This window comes from Dipodomys merriami, unplaced genomic scaffold (genome assembly GCF_024711535.1).
Source record: "Dipodomys merriami isolate MVZ:Mamm:240054 unplaced genomic scaffold, mDipMer1.0.p SCAF_2241, whole genome shotgun sequence".
NCBI classification, from domain to species: domain Eukaryota; kingdom Metazoa; phylum Chordata; class Mammalia; order Rodentia; family Heteromyidae; genus Dipodomys; species Dipodomys merriami.
In genome coordinates this window covers 57,286-62,942 of record NW_027203651.1, presented here as the reverse complement: position 1 = coordinate 62,942, position 5,657 = coordinate 57,286, and the positions used below count along the sequence as shown (strand labels likewise).

The 5,657-nt window shown below is 43.6% G+C and overlaps 1 long non-coding RNA gene across 1 annotated transcript; it reads left to right on the top strand.

Moving 5' to 3' along the window:
* Positions 1–9: 9 nt before the first annotated feature.
* On the top strand, positions 10–4,446 carry LOC138835051 (uncharacterized). The gene is made up of 2 exons (XR_011374397.1): positions 10–999; positions 2,592–4,446. It is a non-coding gene; the product is annotated as an uncharacterized lncRNA (long non-coding RNA).
* The last annotated feature ends 1,211 nt before the right edge of the window (positions 4,447–5,657 follow it).

Here is a 5,657-nt window from a genome sequence, read left to right as displayed (position 1 = left end):
TTCCTGTGATTCTCTGCATGTTTGTTTATTCGTTATTGTCTATCTCTTGGGGGAACTGCATATGGGACCCTAAGTCTATTTGGTTAGAGAGAACTAGGGCCATTCTCTATTGCTTCAGTGCCATTTTTATACATTCAAAACTTAATTTCAGTAGTAAATACATGATTATCTAGGTTATTCTTTAAGTAATATGAGTCTTTCAAAGGATTGTTTTAATTTAATTGTTGACCTTATAGTCATCTCTTTTTGTTGTATGAGAACCATTTTTTTAAATTTTGGGTCTGGTCGTTGGGCCTGAACTCTGGGCCGGGGCGCTGTCCCTCAGCTCTTCAGCTCAAGGATAGCGCTCTACCACTTAAGCCACAGCACCACTTCCAGATTTTTTTCTTTTTGCTTATGTGGTGCTGAGGAATAGAACACAGGGTCTCATGCATGCAGGCAAGCACTCTACCACTGAGCCACCTTCCCAGCCCCATATGAGAACCATTTTAGACAACTATAACATCTTATACTTCTCCAAGGATTATTATTTCTTTTGCCTGTAGCAGTTTAGATATGATAAAGAACAGAAGAGAAGTACAGTTTATCATATTTACTTAATGTTCCAGGGCAGGGGGTTGTGTTTTGTCAGTCAATCTGCATCAGAGGTTGGCCCAGTAAATTCCTTAGCTTCTTTGAACTTCTGTCTCCTCTTCTACCAAGTGGGAGAAGTTAATGCCTACAATTCAAAAGAATCCATTGAGAGAAGGTGCTGAAATCATCCTAAATTCTACTAAATAATGGCTGTTATGATCAATAAAGTTAATGATACACATTCTTTCTGGGACAGGGGGTGAAATGTCAGACAGACAGGAAAATATCAATCTGCCTTTATTTCCCCTTTTGGCTGGAAGAATGGAGCAAGCCTTGCTGTAGTTAGAACCCTCAGAAGAATCTGGATCATGCTAAGCAGATGATCTGCTCAGGGATGCAGGCAGCAAACTCCACTGAGCCATATGGGTGAGTGGAGATGAAGTTCCAGGAAATGTAGCGCCCCCTTTCCCCTGCCCCCCCCAATCACCTTTCTGGCCTTTCAAATGGTGGGAAGTTGGAGGCATAGAAATGGAGGGACAAAGGGTGAACCAATGCTGTAACAGTACTCAATGGACACTTTTAAATGAACTATCCAACTTACTGGTGGAGATGGGAGTGGAGGAAACACTGCAAGAGAGCATGGGAAGGGGTGACCACTGGCTAAGAAGAATTGTCCTCATGACTTGACTTATGGAACTGTAACCCCTCTGTGCATCATTTATTTTATAATTACAAGGATGTTTTTTCTTTTTTTGTCAGTCATGGGGCTTGAACTCTGGGCCTGGGCGCTGTCCCTCAGCTCTTCAGCTCAAGGCTAGCGCTCTACCACTTGAGCTACAGCGCCACTTCCGGTTTTCGGGTGGTTTATTGGAGATAGGAGTCTCACAGACTTTCCTGCCCCGGCTTGCTTTGAACCGAGATCCTCAGATCTCAGCCCCCTGAGTAGCTAGGATTACAGATGTGAGCCACCAGCTCCCAGCTAGAATGACATTTTTTAATGGTAGCAATTTTCAACTCCAGCTATCTATTCCTCCAGATGCAGAATGAAACCATCTATTCTTTAAATGTTGAAAACTAATTTGTGTGTGGTAGTGGGCACTGAAACTTGAACTCAGGTTTTCATGCTCTGATTTAGCTTTTTAAAAAATTCAAGATTGGTGCTCTACCAACTTGAACCACACCTCTTCCTCTGTCTTTTTTGCTGATTAATTGGAGATAAGAGCCTCTCCAGTTGGTCTGCTCAGGCTTGCTTTGAACCTTGATCCTCAGATCTCAGCCTCTTGAGTATCTGGGATGACATGTGTGAGCCACAGGCACCAGACCTGACAAACTAATTTGAAAGTCTAAAATCTTCTGTGGGTCAAGCAAAACCGTCTGTGGGTACTAATCTGGGGGATCTATAGCACAATATAATATCATCATAATATTGTCTCTTTTAAACACACACACACACACACACACACACACACACACACACACACACACACACACAAGCGAAGGCAGAGAGACTCATGTGGATGAAATAATCATGGAGTTTTCTCCTTGATCTCTTTGCTACTCTACATTTGGCAATGGTCAAGGCTCTTAGTCTAGTTGCCTATGTTCTGCATTTGTGTATTTTCTGTCCCACTAAACTCTTCAAGAATCATTTCCAATGCAGTTTATGCCCAGTGTTTACTGGCAATAATCATAGTTCAAAGTGAGACATGCAGCTCAATTCTAACATGTTGAGGGAGCGACAGGCATGGGGTGACCAAACAACTCGAGCCCCCAAGCAGGAGAGAGACCCAGTCTGAGCAACAACCTTTTGCTGATGACCTCCTTCTGAACAGCAACAGCATATGATCATGCTTCTCTGCTTATGAAAATAGTACTGTTTGGGACCAAAATACACTTTCAGATAGGAAAAAGAATACAGTGTATTGAGCACTGTTAGAGGCAGGGCCTAGACCAGAGACTTCCCATGAGTTAGCTTTGCAATCACCCTGTGAGGTAAACATTATCTTTGTTCCCATTAGGTAGACCAGAAAACTGAAGAACAAGCAAACATTATCTCAAGATTTGTGATGCTGGAAAGGAGTAGAGACAGAAGGAATGAGTCAGCCTGATGCAGAAACCAATGTGGTTCCCCATCCCACGTGTCTGCTATCTTTGGAGCAGCGAAAGAGACGTGTGGTCACACGGTCACATGATCTTCTGGTCATGTAATTATGTGGTCTCCTTCCTGAAGATGTGGAGGAGAGATCAACAGAAAGCATCAGCTGACTTGTGCCAACTTTGTCTGTGAAACAAGATTAGGCAGGTGACCTATTCCAGGATTTAGGCAGCATGGATTCTGGAGCAAAATTCCATGGAAGGAATTTGGGGACTATATTTCTCAGTACTTGCCTCAGTCCTTGGTATTTCTTCATTTGACTCTCCTGGGAGTCTGGCCTCAAAGGGCATGCCCAAATCCCCCCTATGGCAAGAAAGAAGGGCCAGCATTGGACTTGTGCTTATGATATTACAGGATTATGAATGAATTAATGCATTAGGGAATGAATGAAATGATATAAACACATGGTAAATTGGTTCCAACTCTCCAGTGACATTTGACACATAAGCGAAGATTTCAAAGAGAAGCTTTTCCATTTTAAGCTTAAAATATAATCAGCAGAGCCAGGAGCCTGTGGCTCACCGCTGTCATCCTAACTACTCAGGAGGCTGAGATCTAAGGATCGCAGTTCAAAGCCAGCTTGGGTAGGAAAGCCTGTGAGACTCTTCTTTTTTAATTAACTACCAAAAGAAACCACCAGGGCTGGGAAGGTGGTTCAGTGGTAGAGCGCTTGCCTTGCATGCCTGAGGCTCTGGGTTCAATTCCTAAGCACAACATAAGCAAAAAGAAAAAAAGCCAGAAAGTGGCACTGTGGCTCAAGTGGTAGAGCGCTAGCCTTGAGCTGAAGAGCTGAGGGACAGCACCCAGGCCCAGAGTTCAGGCCCCATGACCGGACCCCCCCAAAAAATTTAACAAAAGAAACCACCAGAATTGGAGCTGTGACTCAAGTGGTAGAGTGCCAGCCTTGAGCAAAAAATAATTCAGAGACAGTGTCCAGGACTGGTACAAAAAGGAAAAGCAAGAAAACAAAACAAAACAACAAAAAAAACAACCAATAATAAGCAGAAAGCCCACAAGGGTGAAAACAAAGATTGGGTGAAAAAATCTTTTCACTGCTAACAAAGCAATTGTTCCCAGAGAAGGATAAATGAGTAGATAAATCTATTGGGAGCTTCTATTCTGGATGCTTGGGTCTCTGCAGAGAACAGAAACTTTAGAAGAAGAAAAAGTAAAGAAAGATGGAAAAGGAAGTAGGAGGCGGGCTTCACTCTGAAGCTACACCTCTTCCTCTTCCTCCCTGTCACTCTAATGCCTTCCTCCGAGTCCATTCATTCCCAGGACCTAGGTTTGCTCAGATAAGGGATTTGCAGAGAAAGAACTCTCCCTATCTCTCCCCTGAAGAAGAAAAGTTCTACCCACTTTCCTCTCTGCCAGTGTCCCAGATGTGATCTGCTTGACAAACAAAAATACACAGTGAATTTTTAAAAAGGGCAGTGGCAGCCCAAACAGCTATCTGTTCAACCCCAGAGAATTTTTCTCAGCCAGGGCTTGTTTTCTAAATTCCTCTTATCAATGATTGGCTCAGCAATTGGCCAGGTGATGCAGTTCTGGCGAATGAGGGAATGCATGTCAAGGGTGTAAGGGAGGAGGGGAGAAGTTTCCTGTCTCTGTGAAGCAACAGCAGACAATGTCTCCTAGAGCAAGGCCACCATCTTATTCCCAAAGATGGACTTAATATGTTGAATAGATATGCCAAAATAAACCATGATGCATCCCCACCCAGCTACTGTCTGCGTCTTATCTTGACACATCCCTCCTTCTGTACCTGCACGTGGTATATATCTGATGTTGTTTATTTAAATTCATTTGTGCCACAGGGTTCTGTTCATGGTAGCCAGAAGCCTCCAAAGTGATGAAACAACTCCTTTCCCCTCCATTCCACATGGATCCACTCACTGGCCCTAAAAGTGTGGGTAGCAGGGCTATCACCAAAGACTGTGAACAACAGAAGTGGTACCAAAAAAAAAAAAAGGAGGAAAGTGATAAAGCAGCATTGGGGGGAGGGGTGCGGCTATGCTCTGAGCCTCTCTCTCAAATTGAGAAAATGGTGAGTCTTTCCAATTTTGTATTCCAAGACAAGTTCCAGGTAAGCCTCTAGCAGGGGACAAATCTTCATCACAATGGACAGAGCTCTCTGAAGGAATGACTGAAGAGCTTCCAGCAGCTCTGCTGTACCCACTGAATAGCCCGGAGTCTGTGAATCACTGTCTCCACATGATTTCTTCTCTTACTCATAGATGCAAAGGTTGAGGCAAGACTGGTCACGATTTTGCTTGAAATGTGTCCCCAAAGTGTCTGGTAGATACATTTTGTTTTTTCTACCTTAGGCCTGAGTAAATGAGCTGTGATTTGAGACCAGAGGTAGTAGCCCCATCAGACTGTTGGTGTGAGCTAGTGATAATCCTTGCATTGTTAAAGCAGTGTTCAAAAGAAGAGGAAGGAAGAAGAGTAGGTCCAGAGATCCTAGGATCCACAAAATCTAAGAAGTTTCTTGTCTGTGCTTCTTAGTGGATTAACTTTGTTGGTCCTGACTAATAGCCTACGTTCATCTGTCATAAGCAACCATCAAAGATAAATAAAGCCAGGTGCCAGTGCCTCACACCTGTAATCCTAGCTACTCAGGAAGCTGAGATCTGAGGGTCACAGTTCAGAGCCAGCCTAGGCTGGCATATCTTCCATAAACCACCAGAAAACCAGAAGTGGCACTGTGGCTCAAGTGGTAGAGCACTTGGCTTGAGCTGAAATGCTGAGGGACAGTGTTCAGGCCCAGAGTTCAAGCCCCACAACCGGCCAAAAAAAGAGATAAATGAAAGAGTCCTGTGTGCTGAAATGAAAGCAAAAATGTTAAGCAAAAATTGAAGAGGTCTGCACACACCATGAGTGGCCTAATTACTGTTGTGTTAAAATACTGGGGGAGAAAGAATTTATT